Source organism: Pyxicephalus adspersus, chromosome 5 (assembly GCF_032062135.1).
Source record: "Pyxicephalus adspersus chromosome 5, UCB_Pads_2.0, whole genome shotgun sequence".
Taxonomy (NCBI): Eukaryota; Metazoa; Chordata; class Amphibia; order Anura; family Pyxicephalidae; genus Pyxicephalus; species Pyxicephalus adspersus.
The window spans coordinates 115,334,669-115,349,997 of NC_092862.1; the positions used below are offsets into that span (position 1 = coordinate 115,334,669).

General features: G+C 41.7%; 1 protein-coding gene and 1 long non-coding RNA gene across 6 annotated transcripts in view; both read left to right on the top strand.

The window, feature by feature from the left end:
- Nucleotides 1–15,329, top strand: part of LOC140331478 (uncharacterized) — a 276,876-nt gene that overhangs the window by 202,284 nt on the left and 59,263 nt on the right. The gene's annotated exons all lie outside the window — the stretch shown is intronic.
- Nucleotides 13,896–15,329, top strand: part of HYCC1 (hyccin PI4KA lipid kinase complex subunit 1) — a 60,697-nt gene continuing 59,263 nt past the window's right edge. For 2 of the 5 annotated variants that reach the window (XM_072412527.1, XM_072412528.1), the window contains exon 1: nt 13,897–14,207. The gene's annotated coding sequence lies outside the window, so the exon portion shown is untranslated. Of the gene's footprint in view, nt 14,208–15,329 lie in introns of all 5 variants that reach the window. The other 3 variants (XM_072412525.1, XM_072412524.1, XR_011920938.1) reach the window with 2 other exon arrangements.

Sequence of the window (15,329 nt, forward strand, 5' to 3'; positions counted from 1 at the left end):
TGATCATGAGTGATTTTCAACAATAAATGTGTACTGTAGTCTTCTTCATGGAAAAATAAGACATCCCCCTGAAAATAAGACCTAGGGCATATTTTGGCATTTCAAAAAATATAAGACAGTGCCTTATCATGGGGGAAACAGGGTATATATATATATTTTTTTTTTTGCTTTGTACATTTATTTTCCTTCCCCTAAATGAGGGTTGTCAAACTCAAACACACAGTGGGCCAAAAAAATAAAAAATGAAAAAATATCTAGAATTGAGGAGGGGTCGCCAATGAATGTCAACAGAGGAGGGGGCGCTTGTGGGTCCTGACTGACGCGCCAGCAGAGCATTCTGGGATTAGTATTAGCGGTGCATGCATTATCTACTGGCGGGCCAGCTCTAGTAGACATTTGGTATTTTTTGGCAAGCCATACATAATTAGAGTGCGGGCAAGATTTGGCCTGCGGGCCTAAGTCTAACACCCCTACCTAAATGATTTTTATTAGAAAGACGGGGTCTACAGAAAAAACAAAAACAGGATTTGCTTTATTATTGTGGGCATGGTAGTATAGCATTATGTGATTCTGTTGTTACTTACTACTAGTCCACACATTTTCTATATTTGTATACCCTTTTGATGATAGTGAATAGTGAATGTAGGTCACTATTGATAATGGTCATCAAAGGCTACCCCAAATTTACCCCAGGACTCCCTTTAACATTTCACTAAACAGGTCTAAAAAGCCAAGGTTACATCAATAGGAAAACCAGCAGGCCTGTTTTTCTTATAAAATGAAATGTCTAATATGAAAACCAATGGCCCTTGCATAGTAAAATCTTAATTCCACATTACTTGATGATATAGATCTTATATAATAAAGTAAGAGCTCATGATAATTTTGGTTTGCTTCTCTCAGGGAGACATAAAACAGATCTGCTTCTTTTAAACTCTCCAAAAGAAAAACAATTAATAGTAAAAGATATTTTAGCACTGTTATTCACCTAGGAATAATTTCTGAAGGAAAGTCTATCCCAAAAAAAAATAAAAAAATGCATAGGAAACAATGAGTAATTCTAACAAGAAATTGTTTATTTCAAACTTGCATTCCCATATTCATATTCTACCACTTAAAGTAGAAATAATTTATCAATGAAAATAGGAATTTTTATTGCAGGAGGCACAGGCAATGTTCCATCTGCAAGAGACATACTGTAGCTACTTGCCTATTTGCAAAGGCATCCCGGAATCCTCCCTGTAATGAATTAACTGCCGTGTGCATGCATAGGAGTTACGTTATTCCGGCCTGGCCAATCAAGATTAACAAGAAGGTCAACCAGCAAGGAAAGGTGAGTGCAAATAAAAGTTGTGATTAGTACCTTGACTGCTCCCATTTAATTAGTTTTAATGTCTAGTTCTGCTTTAAATCCCAGTCAAGCCTTAAGCCATACTTACAAGTTAACAAATCATTCTATAACATTCTATAGAAATAGAAATTTGTTTTGATCGACACCTACATTGCCATACTTGCCTCTTAAAAGTTTCAAACAGTTCAATGGATTAGAGTGGGCTTGCTGATGACTGAAGGGACTGGTTTGAAGGTGTAGAAAAGTAGTAGTGATTATTAGCTGGTAGGTGAAAATGTATATAAAAATTATCATGCTTTACTTCTGCTATGGGAAGTACACTGTCAATAAATGTGTTGTGTGTACAAATTGAATTGACATTTTATTTCGAGATGTGAAAGATTTAAAGAGAGTTGTAGAGAATACCAAAACATAAATAACACTTTTATACACACATGCGTATTTAAAAAAAGACCAAATCAGTCATATGTGCACTTGATTTTTATGTATAGCAAAAGTTTTCCATTAAAAATAATAATTTTGCATCCCAAACCCTCATTTCTTTCAGAACACCTGAAGGTCAGTTACAGAAAAAAAATATGATTATATCTTGGTGATCCAGAAGCCTTGGAGCTGCCATTTTTGTTGGAAGTTTATTTTAGGTAACTAAAAAGAAAAAAGTTTTGGCTTTAGATAATTTAATGCCAAAGATTCTTTGTCTTCAGTACTGAACAGATCTACTAAACACCGGTTTAGAAACACTAGTCTAACCATAGCTCTAATGGCTAAATTGCCTATGGGTTATTGGATGTGTTTGCTTTTGCACTCTTATAAAACATGTCTGCACATTTTATTTTCTGGGAACATCTACAACACCTTTTATCTGTGTAAGTACAGACAATATAACAGTTTATGTTATCCAGTGAACAAGGACAAAGAGGTGCTATGACAAGAGGTGGTATAGTGGTGTAAAACAGAAGTCAAAATATATGATATATCTCTGAAATGACAATTTCCTTGGACATTTTTTGATTCTATGCTTGCTTGTCAGTATGTTATAGCCACCCAGGCATTAAATCTGCCTTACAGATATTTGGGAAGCAGAAAATCATGTCTGCTGTGAAGGACCTGTGTTGTGATAGAACCAAGTTTAAATCAGAGTTACCGCACGTTTGCAGTTCTGGTTTTAGGGAAAAGTGGCCTAAGGATTTTAAAAATAGGTTAAACAGAATTAATTAAATGAATTTAAATACAATGTAAAAATACTTTTGTTTATGTTTGCTATATTTATGCTCACGGTAATAGGAATTGTGATGTCAAATATTGTAACAATCAACCTTTACAAAGTGTGGTATAATGCTCCCCCTGGAGCATAGTGACTATAAGGGAATTACCCTTTCGTGCCATGTTTTATCACGTCCATGCTTTCAGTTTTAGTATTAATAATATATGTGGTATTTTAAGCACTGATGGCATACTATGCCAGACTTTGCAAGTACCCTTGATAATAGACTTTAGCCATTCTCTTTTCCAGTTACAAACTGCATAGCTACATTGTAAATCTTTGTAAGTTAGCCTTGAACTTGCCACTGTGCCAAGTGTTATTAGAGTTTGTCTCATAATTAACAAGTCATTTCTTTATCTGTTCCTTATCTGGTTGCAGTATTGTACCAATAGTACTATAGTAGTATTATAATAGTATAAGTACTAAGAGTAAGGGGTCGCAAATAAATTTGGATGTAATCATCTAAAAACACCTGGCAATACAGAGGAACAATCCTTAATGGGTGCACATTATTCAGTTTATGGTAAAATAGAGTAGGCTTGTTATGGTTTTCATCAATTTTATTTTGCTTTGATTTTTATTATTATCGTACAAGTCATAAACTGACTTTGTACATAAAAATAGATACATTATCAGTTGTTAGTGCATATTACCATGACATCCATCACTCCAAATAATACAATATTGTTATCTCCTTACATTTCTTTTAAACATAATAGAAAAAAAGAATGTATTGTAGTTGTATCTTGGTGAAACAACAATCTAATGGAAGTTATGAATAAGGAATTTTGTACTTAAAATAGCTTAGGTTAATGCTCTCCCTCCAGTATCAACCCTGTTGGATGTTTGTACCAAAGATCACTCGTGGTCCCTTTGCTGGTCACAAATGGTGAGATTTACAATGTTTACAAAGTTCAATTATGACATCAGACAGCAGTGACCCAAAACATACGCTGCTGTTCTTGGAAGGTAAATCTTTGGCCCAGTCTGAGGTCCTGAGCACTGTGGAACAGGTTTTCATTGAAGATATCTCTCTACTTTGCTCCATTCAGGTTTCCCTCAACCGTGAACAGTATCTCCGTACTTGCTGCTGAAAAACATCCCACAGCATGCTGCCACTATCATGCTGCACTGTTGGTGGCAGGCGTTTAGCAGTGCCTAGTTTCCTCCAGACATAACATTTAGGAATGAGGCCAAATAGTTAATCTTGGTTTCCTCAGACCACAATTTTGTTCCTCACAGTCTAAGATTCTTTCAAGTTGCTTTTTTGCAAAGATTACAGGTTTACATGTGTTTTACACTGAGGAGAGGCTTTCTCCTTCTGCAACTTAGTCCCATTTACACATAGGATCTCTGAAGCTATTAACCATTGTATTCTTTCCCACTAAGCCTCTTCTCCCTCGATTGCTCATTGGTCATGCAACGAGTTCTTGGAAGAGTCCTGGATGTACCAAAGTTCTTTTATTTGACAATTATGGAGGCCACTATGCTCTTGGGGAACTTCAGTGCAGCAGATATTTTTTTGGTAGCCTTCCCCAGACATGTTCTTTGCAACAATCCTGTCCCAGAGCTATGCAGGCAGTTCCTTTGACCTCATGGCTTGACTTTTGCTCTGATATGCATTGTCAGCTATGAGGCCTTCTATGGAGAGGTGTGTGGCTTTCTAAAATATTGTCCAATTGTATCAGGAATTGCGAGGCTTTCTGATTATTCTTAAGAGTTTATGTTTTTTAGCATGTTAAATACAAAAACATGGAATACTGAATATATGTATTGTGCATGTACAGGTGGAGTTGTGTAAACTGTCTGGTCTGTGCTCTTGTGATCATCTCGTGTCCTCCTTCCCATACTTGTTGGGGTGGGAGTGACCTGATAGGAAGAAAGTTATGGTAGTCATGTCCCGATGGGTCAAAAAAGCAGCTGGTTATTTACAAAATATATTCTTATGCTACTAATTGCAAGTTATTATAATTACATTATTATAATGTAACAAGGAGGTTTGGTCAAAATGAGCTAGCAAAGGTCGTGTAACGATTTGATTGGTTAAGATCAGTGTATAATTGTTAAAGCGTACCTAAACTCAGATATTTCACTTTACATAACTTTTGTTTTTTTAAGTGCAGCACCGCTCCCTAATTCTCAATCGCCTAGGCGATCAAGAATGAATGGGAGCGCAAAGCCTCCCAGGATACCTACGTTAAGAGCACGTGCATGTGCAGTGAGATCGGAAAGTTTTATTTTCCAACCTACATCACGCGATCTCGCGCTTGGGTCAGGTGACGTAAGAAGAAGAACCCGGAAGAGGAGGAAGAGGACGACGCGGGACCTGATGGAAGAGCCCCCCGGATGGATTTTGCTGTTTTGAACCATTATACACATCCAATAAAAAAAAGTACTAACTTTTATTTAAGCAGTGCCTGAGTGTTTTATGTCGTTCTTTAACCCTTCCTGACACTTGTAGTCCTAAAAAAAACTTCCATCTTGTTACACCAATCAACTTAATTTGCTATATATCAAGGTGCAAAAAATCTCAGCAGCCATCAAGTGAAAAGGGAGGCAGCTAAGCTGAATTTCCAAGTGATGTTGCAAAAGGTCTGAATGAAAAAAAAAAGAATTTAACGATTGTAGCACCAGGCTGTAAAATAACAAAATACAAAAAAGTGAAGAGGACACTTTCTGATACCACTGTATACATCATATAAAAAAGGACATGAGAGTTGTGTTTCAGAGCTCATCCATGCTGTATATATTGCCCTATAATAAATATAATACATATAATTTATAATATAATATTTATTACATTTATTGGCTTTCCTCCTCTGACTCTGCCTCTGCTGCTGCTCTCTCCTATGGAGGCCTGCACTTTACACATACTCCTAGACCTGGCAACAAAGTAGGGGGGTGTGGGTCTCCTTCTATCACCTAACTGTACATACAGAGTCCTTCCTACTCCATCCTCCCTCATTTTCACCTCTTTTGAAGTCCATTCTGTTTGTCTCTTTAGCCCCCTACCCCTCATTGTTGCTGTTGTCTACCGCCCCCCTGGCCCAGTATCACATTTTTTGGATAACTTTGCCTCCTGGCTCCCACACATTCTTTCCCATGACATCCTTGGTGACTTTATTGTTGCAATGGATGATCCCAACCTTGGCCCCACACACATAGCCGCCACACTTTAGACCTGGTATTTTCAAAACTCTGCAACCTCACCCTCCTTGACAACTCACAATTTCCCCTTTTCTGATCACAACCTTATCACCTTCAACCTATCGAACTCTTGCCCTCCCCCTTGTCACATGCCAGACCTTGTCAATGGCAGAGAGATATCCATAACCTTGACCACAACCTTTTCTCAAACTGCCTTGCGTCCCTAACCCCCCCTCTCTCCAAAATCACCTCCCCAGATGAAGCTGCCACCCTCCTAAACCACTCTCTTTCCTTGGCTTTGGATAAAGTTGCCCCTGCCACCTTCCAATAGCCCCGCCCTGCCAACCCCCGACCCTGACACAACATACACACCAAACAGCTGCAAAAGACTGAGTGTGGAGAAAAATTAGCTGACTTCATGGACTACAATGCCAAGCTACAAAGCTTTAACACTGAGCTCACTGTCACCAAGCAAAATTATTTCTCCACAGTCATTTCCTCTCACGCTTCCAACACACGCAACCTCTTCTCAACAATTTACTCCCTCCTAAACCCCACACCTGCTCCCCCCACAACAACCTTCTCTGCCCAAGACATTGCCACCTACTTTAGAGATAAAAGAGACATATTCAGGCATGATGTCTCTGCTCACAAAGCCACTCCATCCATACCCACCCCTTCCACCTGTAAATCATCATTGGCCTTCCTCATCCCTGTTACTGTGGACGAAGTCTCTTCTCTCATCATCTCCATCTACTACCTGTCCACTTGACCCAATTCCCTCTTATCTACTCTGTGCCCATTCCTCCACCCTGGCCCCTGCCCTAACCAAACTTTTCAACCTCTCCCTTTCTACTGGTAAATACCCCTCAGCTTTCAAACATGCCATATTCTCCCTATCCTAAAGGATCCCTCACTGGTTCCCTTCTCCCATATGTCTCCAAACTTCTTGATCACCTTGTCTACAAAAGACTCGCCGATTACCTGAGCACCAACTCTCTCCTTTACCCCCTCCAGTCTGGTATTAGAGATGCCTATTCCACTGAAACAGCGCTTACTAAAGTGGCCAATGACCTCATCAGAGCTAAGTCTCAAGGCAACTTTTTCCAGCTCCTTCTCCTTAATCTTTACCCTGCTTTTGAGACTGCTGATCACCCCCTTCTAATACAAATCATGCACTCCATTGGTATCTGTAACACTGCTCTCTCTTGGTTTGCTTCCTATCTGTCTGACCGCTCCTTTCAGGTTTCTTTCAATGGTAACTCCTCCCTGTTGGTGTTCCCCAAGGGTCAGTCCTTGGACCGGTTCTCTTTTCTCTGTACACCTCCTCTCTCGGTAGTCTCTGTATGCTGATGACACTCAAATCTATCTGTCAACCCCTGACTTGTCTCCATCAGTCCTGGATAAGGTCTCATGCTGCCTGTCACCCATCTCATCATGGATGTCTGACCGATTTTTGAAACTCATCTGGTTAAAACAGAACTCATCATCATCCCCCCCCCCCCTCAAATTCTGCATCTCCCCCTGACATATATCTAACTGTTAACAACACTGTTACTCGGCCCTCCCCTCAGGCACGTTGTCTTGGTGTCACCTTTGACTCGGCCCTCTCATTTACCCCCCATATTCAGAACATTTCCAGGTCCTGTCACTTTCACCTACGCAACATCTCCAAAATCCGCCCCTACCTGTCCCCTGAGACCACCAAACTCCTTTTACATGCTCTTATCATCTCTTGACTAAACTACTGTAACTTCCTCCTCTCTGGTATTCCACTAACCCGACTCTCTCCTCTACAATCTATTATGAATTCTGCAGCCAGACTCATCAATCCTTCCCTCCCCTCCTCTTCTGCTGCATCTCTTTGCAGATCTCTACACTGGCTTCCATTTCACCTTAGAATCAAATTCAAGCTCCTGTGCTTTGCCTTCAAATCCCTCCACAGTTCTTGTCCCACTTACATTTCTGACCTGGTAAAAAAGTACTCCCCCAGCCGCTCTCTCCTCTCTCCTTCAATGACCTACTAATGACTTCCTCACTCATAACCTCATCACACGCACGGATTCAAGACTTCTCTAGAGCTGCCCCAACTCTCTGGAATGGTCTTCCTCGTCCTTTTTAGCTTGCTCCTACTTTCTGCTCATTGAAAAGAGCACTCAAAACCCATTTTTTCAAATTTGCCTACCCATCTTCTTCTGTCTTTTGAAATCATCACTACTTCCCAACACTACATATCCCCCTCCTATTGTGTATAAATTCCCTCACCTACCAGATTGTAAGCTCTTTAGGGCAGGGTCCTCTCCTCCTATATCACTGTCTGTATTAGTCTATCATTTGCAACCCCTATTTAATGTTCAGAACTGCGTAATATGTTGGCCCTGTTTAATAATAATAATTTATTTCATGAATAATCTGCATGTAGAATACCAGCTCCCCCCCGACCCAAGCAAGCCACAGCTCACGTGGTCCCAATAGCACGAATCTATGACAATTTTAGGACAAAAAAAGGTATTCAAGCAGCACTGGGCATTTTATATCATGGGTAAAAAAACAAGAATTTTCTTACAAGCAACCTTGAAAGAGGCTGCTGCCTCTGTGTAGTTGGAAAGGGTTTATATTTATAGTATGCATTCAGAATTCAACTGCAAACCTAAAGTGCAGTTAGTCATTTTCAATGCAAGGTTTTATGGAAATACAATATCCACTAACACAGAAACTGAAATTTTGCATATTCACTGGCAGTCAAAGCTATTTAGTGTGTTCCATAAATATGTATGCAAAGTACAATCTGTTTTGTTCAATGGCCATTATTAGCAACTGTCAGATGCCCTGACATTACCCGGTCACTTTAGTCTACTCTTCCAACCTTTGAGTGATACCAAAACAGGCTAAAAATGTCCTCCGGTATTCAGGGACTTTCTTGTGTGGGTTAATCCAAATAGGCTGCCTGTTGTTGCCCATTTTCCATTCAGCCCTCATGGATGCAATCTAGTGTCCAGCTATTAGCTGTAGATGAATACTCACTTGCTCAGCATACTAATACTGCTCAGTCTACTTTTGTGGATGTTTAGCTCTTTCTGTTCTCCAACCCTGCCTTAAAAATGCAAACTATCCTTTAGATTCTAAATTCCTAAACCAGTGTTCCCCTTTTAGATTTGGGAATCCTGTCCACCAAAAAGGGTTTGGCTAAGTATGCCCACATAACTCTGGGGGTCTTCGTTCACTTTGGTTGGAACAATTCTATTTGTTAAGGGCAGTATTATCATTCTCGACTTACTCTCAGAGAGCTTATGGGTATGGTTGTTACTGTATTTTCTGTAACACCCATCCTCATAGGAGCGACTGTTAGATTGACTTCAAGAAACTCACATAGACTCGTGGGACTCTCTTTGTAAAGTTGTAAAGACTGTAGCTACCATTCCAACACACATAGAAGGGAAGGTCAAAGGATAGCAGAGCATTCACAATGATTGGTCCTACTCCAGCATGCAAAGTTCCAATACAGATAGCAATAGTGAGCCTGTCCAAAAGCATTACTGACTCCTTCAAAGCAGCAGAGTGAAGTACTGGTCCAGATATTAGGAGCCCCTTCTGAAAACCTTCAAGGCCAACTGTCATGATCTCTGTGACTGTGTCAGCATGCCATGACTCCAGAAGGGTTCCTTATAGGTTTTAGAAAACATTAAAATAGGTGAAGGTTCCCTGCCCAAAAGGCACCAAAATGGTCTATAGGCCACAAGCATACTGCAGCAGAGTTTTAATTGGCTGTTACCTGTGCCCACACAGGTACCACCTATACAGCAACAAGACTCAACCATCGCTTGCCTGTGGATAACTAAGCTCAAGAATAGTCTAAAAACCCTTAACTTAACCCCTTAATACTTGAAGTTTTCTTTTGTTATTAAAGGGACACTATAACTGTATTGTCTCTAGCAGCAGATCTTGTATGAACTCTGAACAGCCTTACTCCCAATGTGTCTCATGATGTTTTCCCTTTACTATGGTTTTACTGTATACCTTTAATTACCCCAAGCAACAACCACTGTCTAAACTTCTATTTTTATTTTTGTGGCTATCCCTGCCTGGCTGGACAGAACTTTTGGTATGACCCTTCTGCCTATGCCTAACACTATAGTTGACTACTTGGCAATTGACACTAACAGGGTCGTCCTGGAAAACAAATTCTGGGAGTTCTTAGTGTCTGGGTTCTAAGCCTACAAACTGAAGCTTCTGGGAGGACAGGGTTTTCTGAAGCATGCATCCTTCTGCTAACTCTTGGTCACAATAGCTGATTTGTATGGATCCCAATTCTCATCTGTGGTCCATATGTTTCTCTACTACTGGTCCACGGATCACTAGCAAACCTGGGATTTAGCTGCTAATCATGGCCACCAAGCAGAACAAAGGGCACAGCCAGTTAGGCACATGAAAAGCTCTAAGCAAGGTTTACTACACATTTTACAAAGGAAGAAAATATCTCACTAGTTGTTGTTGGATTTGTTGACAAATAAATCTCTCATGCCTCTTGTTGGCTATAAGACCTCACTTCAAGCTGCAGTAGCACTGTACCTGTTACCTGAGATTTTCATGTTCTATTTAAACTTGAAATCTTTGTGGATAAAATGCAAAAATTAATGCTACTCTGTAATCCTAAATACATCAAACACTGTAAATGCAAGGAGTGGGTTAGTACCTGACCCCTTTCTGTCTCTGTACATCAAGGCTGCAGCATGAGAGGAAGAAGCATCACAGAGTCAGTTAATGTACTAATAAGAAGAATACTAATAGTAACAGACCAGGGCAGGGACAGATCCATGACAACCTGGGCTCAGAGTAGTTTGGATAAATGAAGATGAGCATTTAAAATATATAGCAACAATAAATTACATTGCGCAGGAATTACCTCCCCACACAGAGCCAGCTCTACACTGAACAGTGCATGTGCCATACAGTATAGATCCAAAACAAAACGCCAGCAGGAGCCAGGGCTTTTTTTTTTAATGGAGACATTGCATGTTTCTTTTTTCAATTAGCACTACATCCTGGTGACTTTTTTTTTTTTTCATTTAGGTCTTCTTTATTGTTACCATTTAAAGCAGCCCTATCATCACATTTTCAACATAAAAGGGTAAAAGGGTGCCCATCAATTTACATAATGAAAAAAGTATGTTTTTTCCATATTCTTTACTTCTATGACAGTAAAGAATAAAGGTGCGACCCTCAGACTCCTGGTACACTTGCGTCACATATCCCAGGAGGATGCAGGCTGCTCCATCTGAGCATCCCTGAGATTGTGCACTGTCATCGGGGGATTTCCTCAAACGTAAAAGAAAAACGAGACAAACAAGTGCTTGATCTCACTCATGTGCAGAATGATATCAGCGATCGTTTATATACATTTTGTAGAAGACATGCCTACCCAATCATGTGCCTGTGCAGTGCAAGATCGGACGGCCATTATGAAAAATCCAGAAGAAAGACGATGGAAGACATAACAGCGATCCCCGGTAAGAAGACAGAAGTCAAGACAGCTGGATTCACTAAGCGTTGTATGTACATTGATCAATGGCTTTAAAAAAAAAAAAAAGGTAAGTGAATTTTTTTGCTGTTCCACCTTAAAGCAGACCTATCATGACATTGTTACATTATAAACAATGTAATACTTTTTTTTAGGGGTGACACTTCCTCTTTTGTCTTAACTGATGCAGTGGTAAAGACTGAAAGGGAAACCTGCAGCCTCCTGGGATACTTGTATCACATATCTTCTGCACATGCCCTATATCAGGCAGGCATCATCAGGGGCTTTCCTATAATGAGAAAAAAAAAAGTGCTTAATCTCACGTTTGCACATTCCTTTGGATTTCATGCCCATGCAGTGCAAGATAGGGTGATAACCATGGGGTAAAAAAAAAAACAGCTGATAGCAGTAACCCCGAGCCACACTCGGCGTAGCTAAAAACATCCTCCAGTGTCCTGCCCATCTGATTCCATCCTCAAGCCACGTCCTCTTCACCTGATCTGTCCCCCGGCAAGTGCGCTGACATTTCCTGAGAGTTCCCTGTGACGTTGGTGCGTGCGAGGGAGCATGGTGGGAATTTCTAAATATTTTTGTATTGGATTCAATTGTATTGTTAGCTGTGAGAGACAGAATAACAACAAAAGAACCCTCATAAACCCAGTGTTTAAAAGTCAGAGCTTGATGTGCATTGTAATGAGTGAAATAAGTATTTGATCCCTTTGCAAAAGATGACTTAGTACAGGGGTGTCAAACTGGCCCCCAATGCCGTGAATTTTGGTAGCGGCGCTTTTTCAATCAAGAGGGAGTTTCAGAGGTGGGCCACTCATAGGATTTAGCTCTGCATTGGCCGCGTCTGGCATTTCCAGCACTCCCCCTCAGCTGTACCTCTCCTTGCTACTCCAAGGCATGGACTTGAATGGTTGGATTTTCATAGAAGAAAATTGGTATTATTGTTAGCCTGTGCAAAAATGTAACCAACTGAACCTTATCTCAGAAGGCTACAAAAAGATAGAGCCATAAGATTTTTTCTTCAATAAAATTAAAAAAACATTTTTCATAAGCCTGTTTCAGATTGAATGTGAAGCAAAACCCCTTTGTTTCCACATGAAAAGGGTTTATATATAAAATTTCCTGCATTTTTTCAATAAATTTCAAGGTTGGCCCGCAACTTTGTTCAAGTTTTTAATTTTGGCCCTGACTTAGTACTTGGTGGCAAACCCCTTGTTGGCAATCACAGAGGTCAGATGTTTCTTGTAGTTGGCCGCCAGGTTTGCACACATCTCGGTAGGGATTTTGTCCCACTCCTCTGTGCAGATCCTCTCCAAGTCGGTAAGGTTTCGAGGCTGATGCTTGGCAAGTCGAACCTTCAGCTCCCTCCACAGATTTTCTATGGGATTAAGGTCTGGAGACTGGCTAGGCCACTTCAGGACCTTCATGTGCTTCTTTTTGAGCCACTCCTTTGGCCTTGGCCGTGTGTTTTGGGTCATTGTCATGCTGGAATACCCATCCACGACCCATTTTCAATGCCCTGGCTGAGGGAAGGCGGTGCTCAACCAAGATTTGTGGTGAAGGTGTCCTGCTCTGACTTGTGAGCACTGGGTTTTTGAGGGTTGTTTTGTTGTTGTTCGGTCTCTCACAGCTAAACCTACTATTACAATTATAGACTGGTCATTTCTTTGTCAGAGGGCAAACTTAAAAAATCGGCAGGGGATCAAATACTTTTTCCGCTCACTGTGTATATATATATATATATATATATATATATATATTTGCGCTACTGTACAGTCATAATACAGGTTTCAGTATTTTTGATTTATTTATGCACCTTGTTTAAACAGATTTTTGTGTTTTTTAAAGTTCATAATTACATTTATTAAATATTGGACATATTTCAGTGAGTTATGGCTAAGAATTACAGACCTACAATTTAAAATAAATGTTCATGGACAACAATGTACCACCCAGAAGATTAAATAAGGGTTGCAAATGACAGACAGATACAGACTGAGACACAGGAGGAGAGGACCCTGCCCTGAAGAGCTTACAATCTAGGAGGTGGGGGAAGTATCACACAATAGGAGGGGAGATGATGGCTGCTCCCTGTTCTGTCCAGCACCAGAAAGAAGAGAGAAGCTGGGACAATGGGGGACTTCCTAAGCTGGTTTTGTATTTTTTTTTGTAAAATCCAGCCTTAGGGGTCAGACATTTGTAATCTGCCGGGAGACACCTACAAGTTTCTTCAGAATTTAGAAAGCTGAACCTTTTTAAGCCTCACCCAAAAAATCAAACTGGTGTCGCCATGACGATATGACCGCCATGGCCTACTCCCCAAATTCCAGTATGGTTGAATACATGGCTTACACGAAAGTACTTTCCAGGCACTCTAAATGATAGATACAGGGACAATAGATAAATGCACACTATCCACTTGCACTAACACTAAGAATAATGAAGTATAAATGGCAATTTCATGCTCCAAGCATCCCCTCAGTCCTCCACACACCAAGCCGCTCCTCCCCACCTCAGCGCTCTGACTACAAAGCTCACAATGCGCGCTTCTCCCTAGACTGGGGGCGTGGCTTCTTGGTGTCACTGGATTGCTAAACCCGCTCGTTGGAACTCGTGGTTTGGAGAGTGTTGCGGGTCACGTGACGGGGGCTGATTGACAGCTCAGAGACAGGAGCGGGCGGCAGATCTTCCACCAGCTGGGTCTATGCTACAGCTGTCGGTGATCGCTCGGGAGCAGTGCGCTCCTCTTACGTAGGACTCCGGGACTTCCTTCTGCTGGGACTTTCCTTGGGCGACGGAGCGGGGCTTGCAGGCAGGCAGGGACGGGGCGCTTCCTTTCAAATGCTGGCAAAGTTTGTTGTGCAGATCGGAACCGGCCCGCAGGGTAAGGGCGCCCCCCGCTCTGCTCTCCGCACTGGGTGAGTACTTGTGGCGGCTCTGCCCATGGAGAAGGGATCACACCCGGCATGTGTCAGACTCCATCCTCCGGGGGCTAGTGTGCAGAGCCCGGGGGGACACTGAGGGGGGAGATGGGGACACCGGGGAGGGGTCGCGGGTCTTTGTGTGTGCGGCTTGTGGATGGGAAGGGCTGCTGGGTCCTTTGTGGAGGAAGCCGGGGAGGATGTACTGGAATTCACCTCACATTCATCCCTATGGGAAACCGGCACTGTGGCTGCTATCCTCATCCAGGGGCCACCACAGGCTGCCCGGGGCCACTGACCAACCATGTGATGGTCCCTGGCACTGCCAGCAGGGTGGCACCAGAGATCATTTCAGCTAAATGTAGGGGGGAAAACCCAACTACCATTGCTAAGGGGGGTGGGCAATAATCCCACTGGGCACCACAAATATAAGGAATGCTTTTTTTTTTTTTACCACACTGACTGGAGGGGGAGATATTTTCCTATGATGACCACCAATAGAAGGGGGGGGGGGGGGGGGGGGGACAATGTTCCTGCTAACCATCAGCAGAAAGGATGGGGGACTTATTCCTGCTGATCACCAATGGAAGGAGGGTACAATATTCCCATTGATCATTACTGCAAAATGGGGTGTTTTTCCTGTTGGGCACAGTTATAAATATTTTACTCATTACCATGAACATAAGGAATCAGGTTTTTCACATGGATTACTATTGTAAAAGTATGTGGGGGGGGGGGGGGTACTCTTTCTGCTGACCACCAATGGAAAGGGGGATAATTTTTCATTGCCCACCAATAGAAAGGGAGGTGTAGGAGGTCATTGGTTATCAATTCCATGTTTTTGTTAAACAAATCTTTTTATTTTTTTTTTTTAAACCCTTTGTTGCATCTCAGGACCGCTGACCTCTTACAGCCAATTCCTGTCTACATGCGCTCCAGCAATGGTTCCCAATGGCGATAAGTAGTATTTGTGAATGGGAGGAATGGACCCCTCCAGATGATGTTCCTCAGGGGAGGGGTGTCCGGTTGGACTCCTTTGTTGTGGGTCTCCAGGTAGTAATATGTTGTGGGTCTCCAGGTAGTAATATGTTGTGGGTCTCCAGGTAGTAATATGTTGTG